This window comes from Rhamphochromis longiceps, linkage group LG13 (assembly GCF_057381845.1).
Source record: "Rhamphochromis longiceps isolate RC_006_pf linkage group LG13, R_longiceps_female_GT1.1, whole genome shotgun sequence".
Taxonomy (NCBI): domain Eukaryota; kingdom Metazoa; phylum Chordata; class Actinopteri; order Cichliformes; family Cichlidae; genus Rhamphochromis; species Rhamphochromis longiceps.
This window is the reverse complement of record NC_140569.1, coordinates 3,812,121-3,837,800: the sequence shown is the minus strand read 5'-3', so window position 1 is coordinate 3,837,800 and position 25,680 is coordinate 3,812,121. Positions and strand designations below refer to the sequence as shown.

General features: G+C 41.4%; 1 long non-coding RNA gene across 2 annotated transcripts; it reads right to left on the bottom strand.

Moving 5' to 3' along the window:
• Positions 1-512: 512 nt before the first annotated feature.
• LOC146655207 (uncharacterized) lies at positions 513-25,680 on the bottom strand. 2 transcript variants are annotated; one of them, XR_014914343.1, is made up of 5 exons: positions 24,930-25,680; positions 24,544-24,714; positions 8,810-8,893; positions 4,094-4,180; positions 513-3,973 (listed from the first exon to the last, which is right to left on the bottom strand). It is a non-coding gene; the product is annotated as an uncharacterized LOC146655207 (long non-coding RNA). The 2 variants fall into 2 exon arrangements; XR_014914344.1 differs by lacking the exons at positions 513-3,973; positions 4,094-4,180; positions 8,810-8,893 and adding an exon at positions 22,887-23,514 and having other exon boundaries at positions 24,930-25,666.

The following is a 25,680-nucleotide window of genomic DNA, read 5'->3' as shown; positions in this document are numbered from 1 at the left end:
GACTGGAACGCCAATCACTCACATGTGTTTTGGAAGTGTAAATATATTAAATCATATTGGGAAAGAATCGCGGCAACAATGACGAAGGTGCTGGGGTATGAAGTACTGTGTGAGGCACGAGTAATGTATTTTGGAATATGGGAAAATGTAAAAAAGGAGGACTGGTATTTGTTTAAGATTATGTTGTTGTCAAGCAAAAAGGTGATAACAAAAAATTGGCTGAAAAGCGATCCTTTAAAACTGGAAGACTGGATGGACGTAATCGAGGACATATATACAATGGAAAAAATGACTTACACTCTGAGACTGAAATCTGACAAACACCGAAAACAGTGGACAAAATGGATAATTTATAAGTCTCAGTCAGCCTTATAGGGCGGGACCTCTCGTGGTTTTTTTTTTTTTTTTTTTTTTTTTTTTTTGTGTATTTGTTGTTGTGTTATTATTATTATTGTCTTGTCCGTATGTAATACAAAGGAAAAAGTACAAAATAAAGAGTTAAAAAAAAAATTGTTAGAGGAAGAAGGTGAGTGGTACAGAACTTTTCCCGGGGGCAATTAGTGAACTATTCGTGAGGCAGAGAATATGCTGATCCTTTTAAAAGGTGTCCAAATATAATAAGATAAACTAAAAGAGACGAAATTTGATTTGCAGTGGTATGCACACAGCTTTGGCAGGCGGCACAGGGATCATTGTCACCCACAACTATTCATCTCCTGTAATTCTACTTCCTGTACATTATGTAAATTAATTTTCTTAGCTTTGACTTTTCACTCAGATGGTTCAAATCCTCACATTCACCTGTGGGCACTGACCTTTGTCTGGGCTGCTTGTACTCTGTCCAACACCAAAAACCAAACATTTATACCCCTTTATACCTTAAACTATGCAACCTTGTCCTCTTCTGGTTGTTTGTACCATTTTTAGTTTTGGATGAAGTTTTAGTTGTGAGCACAATGACTCCTGAATCTGTGACGTGAGCCCCCTGTCTCCAAAAAAAACTTCATTTTCATTTGAGGAGAGAGGACAAGGCTGTAAGAAGCTGGTGAGTACGACAGATAATAAGCAAAGTGTATTTTGGTGATTGTGCTGTATCCCTGTGCACGATACATGCAGGACAGTATAGTCTTAACCACGATAACCACAAAGTAATCACACGAAACACCAAGACCCTAACCCATCGAGTCACCAAAATGAGCGTGGGCACATCTAGGCCAAATTTGGTGCCTTTAGCTTAATGTTTAGTTTTAGCTGCCATTTAAAAAGAGTGTGTTGGGGTTAAGCCTTAGTCTGGATTAGAGAGACAAAGATTGCCTTATAACCCCTGCACTGTCTGCCAGCGTTGCACGCTCCCAATGCACCACTGGCTTCAACACTTTTGACTTTTCTACTGAAATCTGCTATTTGGTTTCCTGCTTATAGTCCCAGTGATCACCTTTGGAGTGAAAATCAGGTCAGTTGGATATAGAAGCTGACATTTGCTATTTAGACGTGCTTTTGGTTCATCGCAGAGGTGCAAGTGGACTTTAAGATGAGACACTAACGAAGCAATATTAAACAGCTGCAGGGGTTCAGAGGTGCATAAGGAGAGAAGGCTGAACTGCAGATTGGTTCCACTTATGATATGTGTACAAGAACCTATGGGTATTATTCATTTCTAACAATAATGATTCATAAATGTCCAAAGCTAGAAAAAAACTAAAGCTTCTTTATAAGACTGGACACTGGAGGAGAGATGGTAGAAAGAATGAAAGAGTCTTAGGTATTCAGAGTAGAGGCAATGATGTATTCCCATCATCCCTACCATAAATTAGGCCTTCGATAAGTATAATATATGTGCTTAGTTGTCGATTATCAGTTGCACCCACAATGCACAATCCGTGACGTTGTTTCGCCCACCGTTAATCACAGACCAACGTATTACACCAACAAACTTTAGTTAAATCCTAACGAGAAGTTCTGCTCTGGTAAAATAAGTTTGGCTGGTGACTCACAGTGAGTCAGTGAGTTGCATAAGGTTCTATTCTCAGTAGAAGAGTTTCTATGTTTCATTGTGGATTTATAATGTTGTATAATTATTTGAACCATTGTGTATAATCTCAATAATAATTGTAATTTGGGCTGGAATAATGAGTTAGACAGGACCGAGACTGAAGGCAGAGCCATGCAAAGTGTTCCTTTCTTTTAGGACGTTTAAATGAAACTCAAATGTAGGTAATTTCTATGAACTGTTAAAACTTTGACCTCATTAAAAAGTGTTTATCGATCCAAAAAAACGAAGCAGTTCTCCAAACCTTCATCATGTTCAGTGTAAGCGCTGCTTCACGTCAATGACACCATGTCATTGAGTGTCCTTGTGAAGTTTATCAGCTCAGAAGCCAAACTGAAGGAGAAAGTATTCCTGTCACCATAGCAACTCTTTCACTAAAGTACTTGTAGGGCAGGATTTTTCTCAGTGATAATTCACTGGAGTTTTTTACCTTCCTCTTCAGATGAATGCTATCATGACAGAGGATTTCGTTTTTAAAAACCATAAAAAGTTACATATTTAATGAAGGTTATTGTGGTGCAACTGTCAGTTTCAGGCCGTGATTGAAACAAAACAAAACAACTATGATCTGATTAGTCAGCAAACTCATTAGAGGAAGGCAGTGCTACACCCCTTCCATCTTATTTACTGAGGAAGAAACTGCTTATTTCATCCTGAATTGCACAGAATGTGAAAGCTAATTATTTTTAGTGCTTTCCTGTTGGCAGCTGCTGCTGCTTCTTTGTTCATCTGCTTGAAAAGTGGAACATAATGACACCGAATGTCTCATCCATTACTCTTCAGGGTTTCAGAGTATGAGACTGTTCGTTGGGGGGGAAACACTGGGAATCGCAGAGCTGCAGGACTCGTGCCATCCCTCACATCATCCAGACTTGTGACAACGTGTCCTCTCTGGGCCTCGGGGTGTTTTCGTGGGGCAGGTGGCCTCTGCAGCAGGGATGTCACAGTCACTCTCATACCGATGCCTACTAAAGCAGCAGGGACAACCCACCCGATCACCACATGCTGCACGATGGCATCCAGTCCTGCACATTCTTCTCCTCCACTGCACTTAAAAAAATTTCATGGCAGTTATTTTAGCACTTTATTAAATCCACAGACATATGAAGACTCCTTAAAGTCATCTGTGTAAGTGTAAATAAATGCTGAACAAATAAAATTCCCAAATGTCAGCCCACCATGTATTTGTCACTGCTGCACAGGAGGCTGCAGGAGGTGTTGCTGAATAAAGACCAACTATGGCCCAAAAAAAGGACTAATTTTTGTGCCTTCATGGTGGAGAAGTTCTAAGACCTGCTTTCATTTTATGAACAAATATGGTTTGTAACTTCACTTCTGGTTAGGAGACAGAAATAAAGCATTTCCACCTTAAACGCACTGTTTTACTGCAGATAAATAATCGCTCTGTAAGCCTGAGCTCTGGTCTCCTGCTCTAAGCATATTTGGCACCATGACAGACAACTGACTGCAAGAAAACAGACAAAAGAAAACTAGGGCAACCGCTCTCTTCAGATCACGCCACAGCATCGCGGTTGGGTCAGGGCCATCGAGACGCATACATTTTATAGTATTGTGTGAGCTAGCTTCTGCTGAGCTTTTTAAGTGTTTGGTTTGATCTCCATTTTAAAGTAGCAACAGTGCTGAACTTCCTAGAAAGGTTTTTGTGGCTTCATAAAAATCCAGGACATTAGAAATATTTGTTTCAAATGTCGTTGTGATTGAGGCATGGTTCCCATTAAGCTTTCCTTCTCTTGACTTTCCCAGTAAAGACTGTAGGGTTAAGTCTCTTTATGACCCAGTCTCCAATCTCATCTTAACTGGAACACAAGACAAGAAGTCAGACAAGCACAGAGGTTCACTCACTTTTCCCAGATTTGTCCCAGTAAATACTCACTTTCTTAGTCAATCCAAAGGAGGCTAATACTAATGGAAAGGTGGAAGAAAAGAAACAGATGTTTTATTAATGCATGATTACAAAGACAGCTTAAAGCTACAAAGGTGTAAATATAGAGGAAAGTTCTATGATTTCATATTTTACTGTACCTGTTCATCTAATATCAGTCCGCTAAGGTGGACTAAATGAGTCATTACCGTACGTAATGCAAGCGAGGTCAGCTGTGAGTCAGTGCTCTGAAAGAGGGAAAAAATAACTGGTGTCTCTCTCTTGAAATCTTCCTCATACTTGTAACTACGTAGCTCAGGAGGAAATGGATACATGAAATAAATGCATGAAATGAGTGAAATGAATGACTTCTGACCCATTTACAAAACTTTTTTTTATCAACTAGCTCTGGCTATTTAAAATAATGATCTTGAACTGGAACTTTTATCTCTGGAAGATCAGTCAACTGACAATTACCACAAATGACCACCATTACTAAAGGAACCGAGACGCTAAAGCACGGGACATATGTGGAAAATCAAAGTAAGATTTATGTCTTTTAAGTGCAACACACAAACACAGACAGTAAATATCCTGCGTCAGACCACTGCCCTGTCTCTGGCTTTGACCGTCAGCAGCACTAAAGAAATGCAGCACGTGGAGCACGTGCAGCCTCTCAGCTGTAGCTGCTTATTCAGTTAATCACTACTGCAAAGCAACTGTGTGTTGCACTAAAGGGTGTTAACATGGAAACAGTAGCATTTACTAGTGTAGCTTAATGAAACAGAGACATTCGTTAGAGGTTTACAGGCGCTGCCACACATCACTGAATCAGAGAAGTCAGATCGCAAATACTCTGAATGCTTCGTAGCTGCGTTGCTTGCCTGCAGACTCCTTTTCTCAAAGCGACAAATACCACTGCTGCTTCACTGTTTTAAAAAAATGGGGGTTTAAAGCAATGAGTCAAAACAAACAGTCATGTTCTCGACATCTTAAAAAGTGTGCCATCTTCCTGCTGCTTTGCCTGTGTTTGTATATAAATTCTAAAACTGCCTGGATTAAATATATATATAAAGTCTATTTTGGCCAGAACACTGAATCTAATGAAAAGGTGTAAAGCTTTCTCATATATCCAGCTTAATGTTCGCTGTATTCCACTTTGGACTGTAAATTCAGGCCGTTGCCGCCATAAAAATGGCTGTTAATGTTGAGATGACTTTTCAAACCTATGAACCCCTTCAGCTAAATCACAGTTAAAAAACACTTAGCAAAAGGGCACCTTAGAAAAAAAAGTTAAGAAATTGCTTTCCCCACTCTCTCTGACACCTTGTAAGAATAAAACTGGGTTTGTAAAAGATCCAACAGAAGCAGGACGAGGATGAGGCTTCGAGGGAAGTACAAAGTCAATGAAACCATTGTGACTACTCAGCAAGAGCTGAAATTATTTATGCCGAGTACATTTTTCATCAAAGAGTAAGTTCAGTGGCCTCTAATAAACAACTTTGACTTAATTGGTGTACTGTTATAATATATCAAAGGAGAGAAAATTAGGTTACATCCACTGATTGGTGCGAGTTGTAAGGAAGCAGGGAGGCCTAAAGGTTAAAATCACTGGAAATTAGGCCTCTCGCCCCAGAGTTCAAGGAACGAGCACAACGTCCTCAATACAAATGTGCAGGGTGGCAAAGGCGGGTGTGTTTAACGGCTCGGGTGCACTTAGAATGAAACACCTACAACATAATAACAGAAAATAAATGATGTAAATAATTTTATAATCATAAAGGAAACAAGGAGTGAAACTAAACGTATTGATGCAAATATTACAATTACATTGATTTTTTTCATTATATTAAAAAAAATCTCAGCATTTATCCAATAAAAGCCACAAAGTTTGTTTTTGTTCAATATAAGCATTTCCTTTAAGTGCAGCTTTGTCAGCAATCTTTCATGTACAGTAACTTCATGTGATCAAAAAATAAAGGTAATCTTGACTAGTCGTGTTTCTCATATCAAAGAGGCCAAACGTTAAACTTCAGCGGAGCTGCTGCGTGCGCCTTTCGATCACACGCCCAGATTTTGACAGGTTTGAGAACCGATTCGTTTTAAAATGTCGCAGACAAAATTTACTGGTGCATGTCTTGCTCTCACCTCTACTGCAGCCGCTGGCATCAGCCTTTGCAGCTTTGGCCCAGGAGTTTGATGGTGCCAGTCTGGTGAAAGTTTTTTTGGCTAGCTTAAAACCATTTTCTCGATTGGGTACCGATGAGTGGGAAAGGGTACAGTTACTTTTACTGATTTACTAATTACATTTGTGCTTTTAGCAGGAAATCACAATTTTGTTCAAAATGTGTACGTGGGTACTTTGTAACTTTTTTGGATTTTTACAGTTTATTGAATAGCTTTAATAAAATGAAGCTTAGCAACATTAACCTGTGTGTCTAACACAGTGAAAGGTGTGTATTTTCACTCAGCTGTGATTTCAAACTTGATTGCTTAAAACTTTTATATATTTATAGTTTTATATTTACTGTTTATTATCAGTCCACTACTCTGCGCTGTTTTTCTGCTATGAAGAACCTTTCTTGACACAGAGTGCTTCAACTTTACTGCAGCCGCAGGGATTATAAATTTAACCATACACAAGGAAGAATTGCCCGTCTCCTCAGTCTCCTCCCTTAAAGTGATGGATTACATCCATCAGTGCAGAAGGAATTCTTTTAAAGTAAATATTATTCATAGAATTGGCCCTTGTGACAACAACAGGATGAGAAAAAGGGAACATCATCATCTTCTCTTTGGGGAAAATAGTAGGTTTGGCTGTTTAATATCAAATATTTTATACTTAATATCATTTAATTTGAATTTACTCCCAGGCTTTGTTTGTTTGTTTCCCCCACCAAGTCTTAGCTCGAGCTCCTTTTTCATTCATCCTCAATTCTTGCCAGAACACATAGTGAGCTTTAGAGCAGGCCAGACTACAACGTTTTTTATTTGATGTGGTGTCCTGAATCGAGAAAGGAAATAACGGCTGATTTTGAACCTCTACCGGCTGTTTATGTCATGGTTCTGGGTTTTGACCCGGTGTTTCGAGTTTTGAGTAGGGGCCATGAAGTTAGTTAGGTTCCAGTTATTCATTGTTTCATCCTTTGTACTCACTCTGGTGTTTGCATCCTCAGGTCCTAGGCTACGTTCACACTGCAGGTCTTAATGATAAATTCAGATTTTTTGATCAAATCCGATTGTTTTGTCTGCTTGTTCACACTACAAATAAAATGCGACAGCAAACGTGCTCTAGTGTGAACGCTCAAAGCGGCCGCATGCGCAAAAGAGGACGTCACACACAACGCGCTCTGTTTAGACCCAGAACAAACAGTATTGTTTGACTGATGGCCTTAATATAAAGACTTGTTTCCCAATTTTGCTTTAAGTTATAAAGTTATTTTGTTATTTACATTTGGCCTAATAATGATCCTTATTGCTGTTTTAGAGGAGCGCTGCTTCAAAGGATAGTTGCAGATAAAATGTTCACGTTTCTCCAACGTTGTCTTCCCAAGAGTTTCACTGACATCTACACTGGATAGCCAGGAAGCGTTCACGATGTCTTCTCCGGCGCTGATAATTGGCGTCCGTCTTGTGTCAGTGACGTAAAAGACGGATTTAATGCAACATGACCGTTCAAACAGCAGTCGCTTTCTAAAACATCGGATATGTATCGGATTCAGTACCACATACAAAAGTGACCCAGATCGTATTTGAAAATATCGGATTTGTGCCGTTCACACTGTCACACCATGATTGTATAGATGGTTGCATAGGGTCAAAAAAGTCAGATTTGATGCGCTTTCGCCTGCAGTGTGAACGTAGCCTAAATTTGTTATGTAGCCTTTAAGTTTCTCTCATCAGTCCTCCCTGTGTTGCCCGTTCTCTTGTGTCTAATTTCCTGTGTTAGTAATTTCGGTCTCCCTGTGAAGTCTCGTCTCCATGCTTATTTGCCCGTTTCCCCAATCATGTCTCGTCGTGTACTTCCTGTTTTATTTTGTCAGTCTCTCGTCTCATGTGCATTCTGTTCAGTTTTGCTTCCCCTGTCTTGTCTTGATTTGTCCCTCCTGTGTTCCCATGCATCTCCACATTTCCTAATCACCTCATGTGTATATGTGTTATGTCAGTTCCCCGTTGTCCCTTGCTGGAACGTCAGCTCATCTCCCTCCATGTTCCAGGTTGTTAGGTTTGGTTAGCATACGCCTTCATCACCTTTTGCCTCTTGTTTTGTATGCGTGATGGCTGCAATTACAGGCACACATATTGGGTAATATCTACCAAACATCACAGAGCTACAATAGACTTACACATAACACTACACTTTTCTTTCTTTAAATACGGAATTTAATTTACAGAGTAATACAGAATTGGTTTTGGTTTAGAACTTATTGACTTATACAATCACATAATAAAATAAGTGCGCACATTTTAGTTTACACTGGAGGTGGAAAAGGGGCGGAGCAAGCCTATTTGGACCTTCAAATTGGGTCATACCACAGCTCTGGATCACGGAGTGAAATTTTATTATGTTACTTTCAGTTAAGTTTGTGTGTGTTTTATCCCTTTTTGTGCTTTTGTGGGTGGATCGGCCACTATTTAAGTTTCCCCTGTGTCTCATTTAGGTCAGTTTGTTTGTTGCCAGCTTTTGAGTTCCTTTACTTTGACCCCTTTTATGAGCCCAAGATTTTGATTTTCTGTATAATTTAACCAAATTTGCTTTTTGGGTTGAATTAAAAAATGTAAAATTGGAGTTTAACCTGTGTTGGACTTTCCTTTACTGCTCGGTCCATCACAGTATTCTTGGCTGGTTTTCATTCAGCCTTTAATAAACGGCTCACCTTTTATTAAGATCAAGCTCCATCTTCACGTGTCTGCGTTTCTGCTCTCTCTTCAACAACTTCGCTGCAGATTGTCACCGCTTACTGCAGAAAAGAATACAAGTGACTTTAAACAACTCAAAACTGTTTAAAAGTCTTGGAAAGAGGATTGTGTAAATGCCATGTTGGATTATGACGTTCTTTAAAAAAAGAATTAAATAATGTTGCTTTTTCCATTGTGTAATCCCCCAAACCCCCAAGACACTTTTTGAGTGTCTAAATTTTTCCTGTGTTCCTCCTGTCAGGATGAGCAGCCGTCTCTAACTTTGTCATTTTTGTTGAGGAAGTTTTACTTCACCAACAGTTTATTGTACTGGACCACAGTCTATGCCCACAGTGCTTCCTGCAACAAATAAAGTATTGAATTAAGTATGAAGCACGCTACATTCAAATTGGTGCTAACACCAACATTATGTATTTGGAAACAGAATGGGTTAATGTCATATAAGAACAGAGACTTCCTTATGAGTAATTTGACGAGGCTTAAAGGCAAAAAATCAGCACTATTTTACCCCTCTGAGTAATTACTGCTTTTTCCCCACCTCTTTGTAGTCCTGCCTCTGAGTCAGTGGGTGTAATTTGTTGCTTTGTGGCCCAGAAGAGGTGGGTTTTTTTTGTGCTCTGTGATAAGTCAATCATACTGTATGTAAACCTCAGCTATCTTAACTAACCCAGCAACTTATTAATCTACACATATAAAAGGAACGGCTGAATTAGTATCTACAGAGTCTCTTAAGTAGTGCTCATCAGTAGTGCACAGATATATGTCACTCACTCACAGTCAGTTAGATGTCTTCATACGAACCAAATATGTGTACACGCAGCTACATGCACAGTCGCAAGAGCATAAAGCATGAATTATGCATCATGACATCAGTGGATAAGAACAAGACTGGTGTGCTTACATACATTGTACATAATGGAAAGAAGAATGTCCTACATTTAAAGGAGCTGTGGGTAAGCACTCACACTGCATTCCCTGCTGTTTACTTGATCTAACGTCTAATTAATCACCTTACCACTAATTAATCATTTGGCTTTGTTGTGCACTGCAAGGAAAACTACTGCTGTGAGATACAGACCATTTTCTTTCTCGAGAATGAAGTTATTTCAGGGCTATGTTGTAATTATCAACCCAAGTAGGAGCACAGAATGTGCTTTAACAAGGGAGGCCTAAAAATAGTACAGAGATTAGATGGCGTCAGCGCCCTGACCCACTGGTGTCCAGACAACCATCTCACCCTCAACGTCGCAAAGACAAAGGAGCTGATAGTGGACTTCCGGAGGTGCAGAGAAGTACACACCCCCATCACCATCAACGGTGCTGCTGTGGAGAGAGTGAGCAGCTTCCGGTTCCTTGGTGTACATCTGGCTGAGGATCTTACGTGGTCAGTACACATGAACAAAACAGTTCTTCTTTCTCAGGAGACTGAAAAGATTCGGCATGAGCCCCCGCATCCTCAGGACCTTCTATCGCTGTGCCATTGAGAGCATCCTCACTGGATGAATCACCACCTGGTACGGCAACAGCACCGCCTACAACCGCAAAGCTCTCCAGCGAGTAGTGCGGTGCTCTGAACGGATAATTGGAGGTGAGCTTCCCTCCCTCCAAGACATCTACAGGAAGCGCTGCCTGAGGAAAGCAGGAAGGATGGTAAACGGCCTGTATTTATATAGCACTTTACTAGTCCCTAAGGACCCCAAAGCGCTTTACATATCCAGTCATCCACCCATCCACACACACATTCACACACTGGTGATGGCAGCTACATTGTAGCCACAGCCACCCTGGGGTGCACTGACAGAGGCGAGGCTGCCGGACACTGGCGCCACCGGGCCCTCTGACCACCACCAGTAGGCAACGGGTGACGTGTCTTGCCCAAGGACACAACGACCGAGACTGTCCAAGCCGGGGCTCGAACCGGCAACCTTCTGATTACAAGGCGACCTCCCAACTCTTGAGCCACGATCATCAAGGACTCCAGTCACCCCAGCCATAAACTGTTCAGACTACTTCCATCAGGAAGGAGGTTCTGCAGCATCCGGTCCCGAACCAGGAGACTGAGAGACAGCTTCTTCCATCAGGCCATCAGACTGCTGAACACTTCATAGACACCTCAGCTTCACTACTGGAACTTCAACATTATGCACTACATACTGTATATAAATGCCACTTGCTTTGCACAATATCCAACTACAAACCTCTGTATATTTTATTTTAATTTGTAAAATATGACTCTTATATTGTACATATATTCATTGCTCTCAGATTTCTTATATTTTGCTTGTTTTATGTTATTGTAATTTTGCACACCTCTGTTGCTTGTGAAGCTCGCACACAAGAATTTCACTCGCATGTACTGTACCAATGTACCTGCACATGTGATGTGACAATAAAAGTGATTTGATTTTGAGATTACATTATATGAAATGAAACTGTAAACTGAGACTCAGTCATTCTGTAAACTCATATCTTATTCACAACGTAACATAAAAAATATGAACGTGTTGCAACAGAAAATGTACAATTTTAAGAAAAATAAAATTACGTCAGGAATTTGGCGACAGCGACACATCTCAAAGAAGTTGGCAGAGGGTCAAGCAGACACAGGTCACAGAGCTTTATCCTGTATTTGTGGACGGCACAGAGAACTGTGTTTGCAGGCAGGGATTTCTGGAAGTCTGCTATAAGCCATGCATTGATTTCATGACAGGGCTTGAGTGCCCAAAGGTCATTCAGTACTGATATTTTTAATTGTCCCAGATTCTTTTGATGATATTACGTACCAAAGATGATGAGATATTCAAAGTCTTTGCAATTTTATGTTGAGGAACATCATCACATGGTATGGTTTTACTTCTGAGAAACTGCCTATTAAAATATTGTTTTTTTAAATTTTTTTTATAGCTAATAATGTTGCTGACCTATTGCTAATTAACCTACATGTAATTACCTGCAAAAATGTTCCTCCAGCTGTTTCTTTTTAGTACTGTTACTTTTCCAGCCTTTTGTTGGTCCCCTCCCAACTTTGCTGCCGCCAACTAATTCAGAATTTTTCTTAAAATGTTACAATTGCTCAGTTTAAAAACTTGAGATGTTTTCCGTGTTCTGTTGTGAATACAATGTTGTTTAATGAGATGAGATTAACTACATTCCATTTTTCATTTACCATGCCTGTCCAACACAAAAACACAGGCATGCTAATTTATCATATTGTTCTTTTCCTGTTTCACTGTACGTAATCACTGTAAAAGATAAGGTAATCAGTGAGTGTACTGGTCACTATTAGCATCACTGTTTGATGAACACTTTTACAGATATGGGACCAAAAGTGGCCCCAGAGTGTCACTGCACTCGTTGTTTAGCAAAATGTGTTTACAAATAACATCATCATCAACATAACGTACACATCATGTAGCTGTGACGTTGCCATTCATACAGACCATCTAAAAAGCATTTTACATTCCCACACTCTGCTAAGCAGCCTTGCTATACTTAGCTGATAGTGTATGGTCAAAACAAACAAAACAGTGACAGTAAAGTTCTGACTCTACAAATGAATGTGTGATGTCACAATGACCACCATAAGAACATTCAGAAGGAGGCTCCACCGTTGTGGACTGCAGTTGCTACTAATAGTCCTTAGTTATCCTTTGCAACCCTTGTTAGCTCATAAAACAAGGTCTAGCACTGGTAGCTGCAGACTACAACAGTGAAGATAGAGCATGCCTAAGTGCGAGAGAAGAGACTTTTCTACAGAGCCTGAATGATGTTGAGGGCCAATGCATCAGACTCAGTAAGGAAACACGAGATGGAAACGGTTAAGGCTAACCACTTAGAAATGGTAACATGGCAAAATCGGTTAATTGTGACCGAGTCAAGAAATAAATATTAAAGTATTTTTAAAAAGAAGGGGGGAACAATGACCCATGGAAGTTTTGTATGTTTGTGATATTGGGTGTATCTCAGAAGCACTAGTTAGATTTTCACAGATAAGATCTAAATTTGCCTTAATGGATTTGGCTTCAGTAGATGTGCACAAAAAATGTTAGTTAGAAAGGCAACTCAAAACGCAACCATGAGCCCCCATCATTATCTTCTACCATGCCAAACGCCAGCATCGGGAGCGTGTGGAGTCTCGCTTCCGCCAGGGCGACACACAGAGCATGTGACACTGACTACGGACAATCATGGATCATAAAGCCAGAGACACTGCAACGATCAACGCAGAATCTGCTTTCACCAATGAGTTGAACATGTACTACGCCCGCTTTAAGATTAGCCAGGCGGTTAATGCTAACAACCGCCTGGCAACTGAGGACGGTGACATCATCAGAGAGGTACTGGTGAACAGCATCGCAGAGCACGACGTCCAAGCGGCACTGAGGAGACTGAGCACAAGGAAAGCGGCAGGACCAGGCGGCACCGCCAGCCATCTGCTGCGTTGCTGTGCTAACCAGCTAGCAGGTGTGCTCACTTCCATTTTCAACGAGTCCCTTGCTAAGAGATCATGCAAGAGATCCACCATCATCCCTGTGCCCAAGAACAACAAGCCGTCATGCCTGAATGACTACCAGCCAGTTGCACTGACTTCGGTGGTAATGAAGGTGTTCGAGAGGCTGCTGAAAAACATCATCTCTTCTTCCATCCCAGACACCACAGATCCGCTCCAGTTCACCTACCAACCCAACAGATCCACAGAGGATGCCATCGCCCACGTCCTGCACAACACCCTCAACCACGTGGACAAGAAACAGGGTAACTATGTGAGAATGCTGTTTGTTGATTACAGTTCAGCGTTTAACACAATAGTGCCCGGCAGACTGAAGCTGAGGGATCTGAGACTCAACAGCTGTCTGTGTGCATGGGTGTTGGACTTCCTCACTGACAGAACTCAGGCGTGAGGGTGGGTAGGTGAATTTCCCGACAGCATCATCATCGACACGGGAGTGCCACAGGGGTGTGCACTCTCGCCCCCCCATCAACCATGAGTGACTGAGATAGGACTCATTGTTATCAAATTCTCATATTATGCCTGATCCTTCTGGCTTCACTGCAGTTCAAGTCACTTTAACTCCCCACTCACACAATGTACATCACCAAATTTTGTAACTGTAAATTTCCAGATTGTTTTATTTTATTTACTTAATGTATATAATTCACTCACTTACTGCACATAATGTCCACTTTGTATATATTTACTTACTTACTGTATATAATGTTTTCTCTCTCTTTTTGCCCAGTCGTGGAGCGTAACAGGACACATTTCACTGCATGACTTGTATAACTATGCACGTGACAAAAAGAAGATTTTGAATCTTGAATCTACCATGTAAGCTAAAGAGAGGTTCTCCTCTCGTAAGAGCAGAAAGCAAACGGAAGCTAATGTCCACAAGGTCAGTATACTTCATCCAGATTTTGACCAACACGCCAAAAAATGGCTTCATATCTCAGCCTCTCAGTCGACAGGAAATCTCGGTTGCAGTGCTGAAATAACCTCCTCAGAAAAATCAATAACCGAGCCCATCTTGGGTCGACAACTTTCTTCTCCTGTCTGGTGTGTGATACAAGGCCTAGCGGTCAAACGTCAGTTCTGCTCTTCCTCGCCGAACAACGTTAAGTGTGAATTCAATAAACTGGAGTCAAGTCACATCCCTTCAGTCCATTCATTTTGCCCCTCATCTTTGCCCTGCTTCCTCTTATCTCCCTCTGAAAGCACAAAGGACGGGAACATCCGTGGGGACTGAAACTCAAGTTGAATTACATCCTTTTGCACTGTAGCCTTTCAACCCCTCCGGTGAGTACAAGTCAGACTGTGCTTCAGCAATATCAATCACAACTTTGAATGTGAGAGACTACTGAATGCGACTCCACGGGGGCAGCGCCCAACATCCTTCACTCAGATTTAACCCACAGAGTTTCCAACGACCCTTAGGGGTGAATGTTGTTAGGTAGATTATCCGTGTGGCAGTTGTGGTCAACACAACTCCCCCTTTTCTAATCGGTTAAAGCGATCCAATGACATTATAAGTTTTGTTTCAAGTGCAGGATAGCCCTACATGAATAAGGGACATGATTTTGAATGCAATTCCTTAATATTGGACAATGACTGGAATTCAAATAAGTAAGTTGTTGATTTCAAATTCTGTGTGGTTTTGGGTTTATTATAGAAAGTCAGTCAGAAGTCTAGCCAAGTCTGGTTATATTAACGTACGACTGTCTGAAAGAAAAAAAACTTTCAAATGTCATCAAATATGTCATCCGCCCTCTATGAAACTTTATGCTTACATGTTTATTATTTTCTGCCCCAGTTGCAATTCTGTTGTTCCTCTAATATTAATAAGAGTCCACCTTATTGAACATTAAACCAAATTTTACTCACAATATTATTCACGCCTAGAAGCAGTGAGGGGGACTTAGCTGCTCCCCTCAAAGCTTGTGTGCAAAGGCTGTCTGCCCTCCAGCAATCTCCTTTGAACAACTGCTTTAGGGCACAGATTGTTACGGACGGGTTAGGAGGATAGTTAATTCAAGGGTCCTCAAGGCAGAGGTTTCACCAAGCTTCCATGCAAGAGCCTCAGCCATAAATCAAATGGGGGGGAGAAATCACAGCTTTCTGGTACAATCTGTCCTAAAGAATTTCTCCAAGTTTTTTGTTCTTTTAAAGTAACAATGGGAAACTTTGGCTTTTGTTCCAACAAAGACTTGAGTCTGACCAACTATAAGTATAATATCAGAATCATCGCCACTTCAAAAGCTGGAAGATCATTAAATGTATTATTATAATAGTAAGAGTAGTTAGTACATAGATCCACCAGCAGTCTGTGGCTAGGTTTCATCATCACCAGTCCAGCATAGCTTAGAAACATTAAATGTCATCATTTTCCTAGGCACGTGCCTCACATGTGTGCCATCTGTGGTCATGTGGTCATCTTGAACACAGGAAAACATCAGATTCACAGGACGGAACAATCGATGGGGGTCAAGGCAGCCTCACGACTCGGTCCACGAGGCAAATGACAAAGTGGGAGGTCAAGTGATGATGGCTTGACAGAATGAAGGAAGGCGTGACAGACAGATGTCATCCCAGGATATAGCCAAGAGTGAAAGAAGTGCAGAATGGCACAAAAAGCAGCGCATCCGGATTGAAAACAGGATAAACACACGGAAAGATGAACAAAGAGTAGAGCGAGCATGTTATCTCTGCATAAGCACAGCGGAAACTAAAACATACCCTTTTTAAACAAGCCACACATGCTTAACTTACCTAGCCTTAAATCTGGGATCACTCTGAGATTACTCAGATATGGGAACAGCACAATGCCAGGTTTCAGCTGAATCGCACTCATTCATCGTACATGAAGATAACTCCACCTTAATTACATACAACAGTGATTCCTTAATGAGAGTCTCATAAATGAGCAAAATAAATAAAACAAACAAGAACGATGCAATCGTACAATCACCCAACTTTCGGGGACAGTTACAGGCGGGGTTATTTAGATGCCAAACATCCTTTTGTGTTAAACCTGTCATGTGATAAAACATTAAATTGAGACTAAACCTATTTAGACTTTTCTCACAGTGAAGGCATGTCGCTCTGATTGATGACATGTAAAACCTTCCACACAGTTTTAAGCTGTGGAGAAGTTTTAAATATGTTCTTATTCTTTTATATTGAATACAGAACAGAACTGTGCCTGAATTGAATCATTATTCACCCGGTGAGATTACACAAGAGGTAATATTCTTAATAAAATTGATGTAGAGACATTGTCATTTACATACGGCACCACCACACAGCCTGACTCATATTAGCCAGATGACAGGACCTCATTTGTTCTGCATGTATTCAGTCCAAATCCACCTTAAAATTTACATTAACAAATGAATTCTGAATGCAGACAGAGAAAAAGGAATAAGAAAGGGGGAGGCTTTTGAAATGTGCCTCTGGAGACCGCCATGACACTTTGATAAACGCCTTTTGCTTAGAGAGCTACTAAGAGTCAAAGACAGAGGGAAGATCCTGAGCAGGTTCTCAGCCTCAGGACTGAGACCCATCAGGCAGATACATGATGATGTTGGAGGGGCTGCGATGTGACTCGAGAGCCAAATCCATCTTCCTTTTATGATTTCTGAATGTCTGTAATAAAAACACTCATTTGCAGCCATTAGTGGTCCAGGTAGGCTCTGAATATCTTTGGTAATTTGTTGAGCAAAAACTGGAGAGAAAAAAAAAAATCCTAATGCTGGGTTTTTATTTCACCGAGGCTTTGTTATGGATCTGTGAGGCACCGAGGTGGAGCATCACATCTCTGAGCAGCACCGGCCCCGTGCTCGGTACACTGGGGAACAGAAAGAGAGCCATATAATAAGTCTGTATCTGATACAACATGTCTGGTGGGGATGAAAGGAGGTTTCATTCTCTTTCTGGGTCTTGCCTTATCTCTGAATCACATGTATGCATGCATATGATTTTTGTTCAAACCTTTTCTGGGCTGGTGCGCTCATTCATGTTTGTCTCAATTACTTGCTTAGTGTTTATACCGTTCTGGCTCCCTGACAGCAGCAAATAAAGGAAATGATGAGGGAGCATAGTATTGTAATTACAAGGTTCCAGCTGGGTTCAAGAGTAGTTGAGATAATGAGCAGTACAGTTTTCACCTCCAATAGACCAAAACCAGGAGAAACTTTTTAATTAATGCCTTTTACCCCCTGGAAAAAAAGTGTTTTGAAAGCCATCCTCAAAATGTGTTTATGGAGATGTTTGCCGGAAGCACACAAAAAGCAGGAACAAATGATGTTATCCCAAGTCCAGAACTATTACATAAGTGATGCCATTTTTAGCCAGCAAATGCCAATATAAGGAGTCCAACCTTTAACCTTCAAATTTCAGTTGACTTCACTTTCCTATATGGCTTTCATCATCATAAATCATGAAAACAAACTTTCTCATTTTCTGCACGATGATAGCGCTGAAATAAAAATAAATCTAAGAGAGAAACTGAATCTGTGCGGCATGAATGTTTCATGAGGTCAGTGTTTTGACTGTGCAGTGAAGTTTTTTACAGCTTCTATAGTTATTCATTATGGGCATCTTTGTAAATGCAGGTCAAAGGCCTGACCCCCAGATTTGCTAAATCATATAGAGTATAACACAGCCAGCCTTCCTGTAAATTAGATTCTGCTATGACACTGAAAGTCATGAAGTAAAGTCATTACACAAGGCTAACAAAGGGTAAGTCTCAGTCAGAGATGCTTTGAATCTGTTACATCCATCCATCCATTCGCTTCCGCTTATCAGGGTCGCAGGAGCCTATCCCAGCTGTCATAGGGCGAAAGGCGGGGTACACCCTGGACAGGTCGCCAGTCTGTCGCAGGGCCAACACACAGGGACAGACAACCATTCACACTCACATTCATTCACACCTAGTGGCAATTTGGATTATCCAATTAACCTATCCCCACAAGCTGCATGTCTTTGGACGGTGGGAGGAAGCCGGAGTACCCGGAGGGAACCCACGCAAACACGGGGAGAACATGCAAACTCCACACAGAAAGACCCCGGCCTGATGGTGGAATTGAACTCAGGACCTTCTTGCTGTGCGGCAACGGTGCTAACCACCGTGCCACCGTGCTGCCTGAATCTGTTACATTTATCCTAAAATGAGTGCAAACACAAAGTCAGCGTATTATCATTGAGCACCGCCGCGACACCAGTAACATAAATAAACAGGCTCTACAACAATAAAGTCATTCAGGGTTCACCGCACATAGATTTTTCTTGGGCAGGCTGCCCAGGTCTATTATTGGTACTCAAAAAATACTAACAATTAATTTAAACATAAAAATACTGCACATATGATAAATATATACAGTGTTTATGCACAACTCTGCATTCAGTCATGAGTTATTATTAAGCACTGGCTCTCTTCCACAGCGTGTCTTTGTCCCCGTCTTACTCCCCTCACCCCCATTGGTTGTAGCAGATGGCCACGCCTCCCTGAGACTGGTTCTGCCAGAGGTTTCATCCTCTTAAAAGGGAGTTTTTCCTTCCCACTGTCTCCAAAGTGCTTGTTCTTAGGGGGTCATATGACTGTTGGGTTGTTCTCTGTATTGTTGTAGGGTCTGTATCTTACAATGTAAAGTGCCAACAGTTTTTATTTGGTGAAAACTGAACTGAATTTCATTTTAATTCATTTTGGATGCAGCTAGTCTCCTTGTCCCAGCCCTTCCCATTCTGAGTTTTCCCCATCAGCACGTTCCCATATTGTTATCCAGCTACATCCCTAAAGAGAAGAGCTAATCGGCCATACTCCAACTCCACCAGCTTGAATTCCAGCTGGCTCTGAAACAGTTTTCTAACCAGAAGCAGCAGCAGGTGGTTCCATAGAGTTCCCTGAAGTTACAGAGAGGAACCAGGGCAGCAGGAGCCAACAGTCGTCTAAGTGGAGTTGGAATTCATCCACAGGACGACAGACTGACTGGAGAGGAGGCTCGTTGTCCTCCCCAGTTATTTTTTTGACACAAAGTCATAAAATAAATCTTCCAAAGAACCGAGAATTAATGGGAGCTATGTTATGGGCTCATTACAACTAATATGAACATCCTCCAATGAATGTACATGAACTCTGAACAATGTACTGAATAGATTCAAACTGTCACCAAAATCATTGTAGTACACTCAGGTAAACAATGTGTGCAAGAAGTATTATAATCTAATATTATTACATTAATTATGGTTTCAGGCTCCAAAAGTTAAATCAAATAATTAATATCACACACATAGATACTCCGTGTGTTCTGCTGTTTTTAAATTCAATGCACATCTTTATTTTATTTTTAATCTGTGTCGTTAACCCATCCATGAGGAGGAGGCACAAGCCTAGGCAAACCACAAAGAGCGAGGAGGCAAAGGAAAATGCTTGTAATGAATCGAATGTGAGGGTGGACAATAAGGAACAAGAAAATCACTTCGTTAAGAGAGATAGAGAGTTCAAGTTGGAAAGGATGTGCAGCAGGTTAGGCTGATTATTGTGAAAATGTTTTGATGAAGTGAAGAGTATGTGTTGATGAGACAGAGGTATAGTTTGAGGAATTGAATGAAGAAAACAAGAAAGAGAGAAGGGACTACGGATGGTAGGAAAGTTAGGGAATCAGGAGGTGCGGAAGATTAGCAGGGAGGAAGTGAGGGTAGCTGCGAAGAATACGAAGAGTGGAAAAATCCAGGTATTGATGGAGTTGTAAGGGTATGGACCGAATCTGATGGAGCAGTGGACTTTTACCAGATTGTTTTAACACAGGTTTGGAGTGAGAGGATGTCTGAGGAACTGACCTGTTTTCAAGAACAAGGTGATGTGCTGAGCTGTGGTAACTACAGAGGAATAAAGCTGATCAGCCACACCATGAAGATGTGAGAACGAGCTGCTGAAGCTAGTTTAGGAAGAAAGGTGATGATCATTGAGCATCAGTTTGGCTGAAGAAGAGTACTACTGAAAAAAAAAATTAAAGGGAGAAGATGGAAAAGTACGGCGGTCGGAAGGAGTTGAAAATATATAATAGGATGCTGAGAGAAACACTGTGATACTGCACGAACAAGTCAGGAGTGGGAGAAAGGTGTATGGAAGAGCCATATACAGGACATGCATGAGGTAAGGTGTGTGGGGGGAGTGATAGATGGGTTTAAAAATGGAGGTAGGATTACGTCAGGGATCTGCTCTGAGCCCCTTCTTGTTTGTAGTGGTTGAGGAAAGGATGACAGATGAGGTCAGGCAGGAGACTTTGTGCCTATGATCTTAACATATGACATCGTGATCGGTAGTGACAGAGAGCAGGTGGATGAGAGCCTGGAGAGGTGGAGGTATGCTTTAGAGAAAAAAAGAATGTAGAAGTGAGGTAGAAAACATGTAACAGACCATGCATAAGAGAGATGAAGCACTGTGCAGCCAGCACTGGATAAGTGGAGACAAATGTCAAGTCAGATTTTTGACACAAAAACACCAAAACTATACAGCGAGAACCGACGTGTTGCCATACCCCTGCAGTAGAACGGTAAGCTTTACCAGATGATAGCGAGACATCCTGTGATGTATGTGATGTATGGTTTGGCACTGACAAAAAGATGGGAGGCCAGACTGGTGGTGGCAGAGCTAAAAAGGTTACAAGTTTCAGCAAGAATGACAAGGATGTACGGGATTAGAAATGGGTACATCAGAGGGACAGGTCAGCTCGGGCTGTTTGGAGACAGGCAAGTTAGAGAGGCAAAGATAAAATGGTTTGGATATGTGCACAGGAGGGACAGTGGATGCTGGGTGTTGAATATAGAACTGCCAGGCAGAAGGAAGAGAGGAAAACCACATAGAATATTCATGGATGTCATGAAGGAGGACATGCAGATGGTTGTGAGACAGTGGAGGATGCTGGGATAGGATGAGATGGAGGCGTATGATCCGTGGTGGCAACCCCTGAAGGGGAGCAGCAGAAAGAAGTCTTCCCTAGAGCCCAAACTGCCCACCAGGTAGTGGCATGTTTAGCTCTTTTAAGGTCTTTTTTAAGTTTAATTATATAAGTATTTAAAATGAGTGTTCCTGCTTATTTTATTCATTTTTTCCAAGCAATAGTTTGCTGTGACCCACACACCGTTTGTTGTATTTTTCTTTTGAACTAAAAAGAGATTTTTATGCAAATGTAATGCTTTGTGTTGGTGTACGATCTCACTGCAGAGGAGGGGTTTGTTTGCTTTGTGATTCTGCTCTTGTTTATTGTGCTGCTGTTAAAATTCTGTTTAAAACAAATGTTTTTAACCTTACTTATGGTACTACTAGCATTACTTTGGTAATCCATTTGCCTTTGCAGCTGTTCAGTCTGCCCACTCCTGCAGTGTCCATTAAAACAGGAGTTGGCTTAGAGGACATTCTCTGCCTTCTCCATCTAAAATAGAAACACACACTGACCCTGTACAAGGTATAAAAGGAGAATCAAAGACATAACGACTCTAAAAGTGATGTAACATTGTCCCTGATGATGAAGAAAAAAAACCCTCCACCCCTTTGAGCACTTTCCTTTCAGTATAGCACGCTTAAACTGATGTAGAGTGTTATAAAAGCACACTGACACATAAATCTCCATAGAATACACTTACATGGTCTCCACTGGAAGCACAGACACCTGAGAACACGCCTGTGTTTCTGCGTCAGCTGTGAGGAAAGTGCCTGCAGTGCTCTGAGTGGAAGGATGGATTTATGACTCCCTTGGTTTAATGTTTATGCCATATGGGTGATGATTATGTGTAAGTGTAAGCTATGGAGATTTATGTGCCTGTGTGCTTTTATAAAACTCTATATCAGCACAGCTGATCAAATCATCACCTACTAACTATAGCTTTGATCGCTGCACCCGTACAAAGAGGGGGTGTTTGGCTGGTTGTGATGTATAAAACCCCAAAAATGTCAGCATCCTGAAACATCTGGACACGCAGTCACAGAGACCTTTGACCACTAAAATCGAATCAGTTCTTCCTTTAGACCAGTCAGATAAACCCTGATGCCAAATGTATTCAAAAACTTCATGACAGTGTTTTGGAGATAGTGACTTCACATGAATGGGACAGATGGGACAACCCATGAAGCAGGTGTTAAGATAGGCCGCAACAATCCGAAATGTTAATCTTGGACCTTTAATTAAGTCTGACAGACAGGTTAATGCATTTTACTGTTGAATGAGTTAATATTGTGTGATTAATTTGAGATACTGTACTTGCTCAGTAATAAAGAAATAAAAATATTCCACTTCCTGTTCCACCCCCAAAACCTCCTTTCTTCTCTTTATCTCTGTAAACTGTTCATGGTGCAGATGTAAAGTTGTTGCTGGTCCTTAAGGCGCTAGCTAGAGCTACAGAATCAGGAGGTAATGTCAATTCAATTCAATTTTATTTACACAACGCAGTTGTCTCAGGGCACTTTATACTGTAAGGTAGACCCTACAATAATACATACAGCCCAACAATCATATGAGCTGCCATTTTTGAATCTCCCCCCCCCATGTGCAACACTAATAAATAATTAAATAAATAAATAAATAGATAACACAGTAAATTAAATTATTAATAAACCATTAGAGATCAGAGACTAGACAGAACCTGTCGTCAGGACTACAATGAAGATTAAGAGCCAAAATATTAACTGAGCACTTCCTGCTGCTGTTACTCTGGGGCACTATTTTTGCACTTGAATTGGAAGTGATCCTCTCTCCCAGAAGAGAGCTAGCAGCTGTCGCTCTTCACACTGGTCTGATCTGCTAATGAGAGCATTCTGTTAGCCGCTTTATTTGCGACAACACGAGGCCTTGGTGGTAGGGTATCTGGAGGTTCATGCAAACTGTTTAACCTGATTCAGACCTCAACAAGACATGGGTCAGCAGTCCGGCTAGCCTACGTATCATCTCTGACCCCTCTCTGAAATTTGTGGCTCGCCCTCCTCAGGCTGTGGATTCTGGGCATCAACCTGGACATCACGTTTTGATCCCGGCTGACCCTCCAAACCTCGGCCCCAGATACTGCATTATCTCTCCTGAGATTGATTGGTCAGAGTTTCAGCTTAGTCTGTCTTGTTTTTGTTCTCCTCAGGAGCTCAGCTGTGGAGCAGCGCCGTGTGCACCCATCCTTATGCTGCAGAGGAACAAGGACGTGAATGTTTTTCTCAGTATGAGTAAGAAATTCTTCCAGACCCAACAAACAGTGTTATCAAGTGGCTCTCGTGTTATAAAAGAAAGAATGAATTTCCAAAAATAAAACCATAAAGAAAATCTATTCAATTCACACTTTTTCAAAAACATAAGAGACAAAATTCACCTTGATTTTTGAGTCGGTTTTGTTGTTACAGTTTGTCAGACTAAAAGCAGCATCACACAAAGACAAATACTAAAGCACACAAGAGGAAAAAATGTTGGTTTTATTTCGGTGAGAGGCTCACTGAATAGTTCAGTGAGTAAGAAAAAGATGTGACTCTGATAGAGTGTGCAGAAGTGAGATAAATAAAAAGGGCAGAGTCTGGTCAAAATTTAAGATAAGAGCAAGGTCACAGAAGTAATAAAAACAGTGACACTTTCAGCGTGGCCTCCACTCTCCCCAGAGCTCCTCCTAACGAGACACTGTTGGTATATTCTGCTGAAAAGACCAATGAGGGAAGATCTTTAAGGAGGGCTGGTCCCTCTATTATGGGGATGAACTCTGTCTGTGTTTGCTTTGTAACACCCGTCCCACGTTCTATTGAGAGGGGCCCTGGGTTCCTGTTGTTACTTTCCTATTGATACTCCCTTTTTAATGCTTATGGTATTAAATATGCAATAAAACTACACTATATGGAAATAAATCACACACAAGCAGGTCAATTATAAAGTTAACTCCACTTTAGTGAATGCTGAATTAACAACACAAAGAAAATAAGTAAAATCAATAAAGTTTGTTAAACAATGATAAGGTATCTACCTCAACAGAAACAAAATAATCAAATAATATTGTGGGCCCACACGCACTCTCACCAAACACACACCTCAAGTGCTACAGTCTTTCTGCTAGCAAACCCCTCGTTGCAGGCCTGAGTCGTGGCTAGGGTGCGTTGGGACCTAAAACAATATGGTCGCTTCACTTGTTGCCAAGCAGTAAAAATAAAAAGCACGTGCAAACAACAGTACTCACACCTCCAGGCAGTTCAAGGGGATAGCGGGGAAACTGGGTCACGGCTACCAGCAGGCCGCGGCAGCAGCACTCACAGTCGTCCTTTCCACGTGCTCCCACGTGAACACATAACTTCAGCACACCAGCAGAAGGGACCTCTCTGACCACCAGCAAGACGTCCGTCTCCTCCTACTGAATCACACAACTCCGCTAAATGCCAGTTCACATGCGATAACATTCAATCTTAGCATTAGCTTAATAAATAAAAACAGAGCAGAACAAGAGCTTAGCGAATATGCTAGGTTACGCTAGCGGCTATGTTAGCAGTTGTGCTAGCGGCTGTGTTAGCGCTAATCCGTTTTACACAATAACATTGGGTACAAGTGTCAGACAAAATCCACCTTTACCTCACAGTAGGGTACAACAGTTCTCGACTCCAGTTAACTATCCGTTAACCCGAAAATGCGTCTGTCGCCCTTCTATGAACTCTGCGTTCACTCGACACTGTTCAGCTCTCGTCTCTCTCGCTTCCTGCTAGTGATGTGCGGATCGATCCTGAAATATCGATTCCTCCGATACCAATCATTTATGTTCTAGAATCGATTCTCACATTAAAATATCGATATTTTAGTAATTTAGAGTAAATTTGTAGTTTATCATTAACAGGAACACAGTGGAAAGAAACTATAACATTCGGATTGCCTACATTCAAAGGAACTACTTCCTCTTCCGCCTTTCATAGTCATGTGCGAAATACGGCTGTATAAATGTCTCGCAGCCCCTTGGCGTGCGCACTCACAACAATGGCTGAGCGTAATTGTGCGGATGTATTTTACCTCCACAAACAGCTGAGCCGTGGTTTGCAATAAATGTGGCAAAAAAAGTGAGGTGTTGTGGCCATACTTGCCAACCTTGAGACCTCAGAATTAGGGAGACATTCAAAAGGGCTGTTTGGGCGGATAAATATATTTTACAGGGTTTATTTATCGGATAAAATACGTTAAATGTCACCGTTATTATTGGCCGGCCCGGAAACAGCGGGGGTGTCCAAATTCAGAGGCTGCTTCCACCTGAGGACCGGCCTTCGCGGTCTAAAGAAAGCCGGGTAGTACGTCACGAGCTCCCTCGGTGGAGTGAAACTCTGCCGTCTGCTTCTTG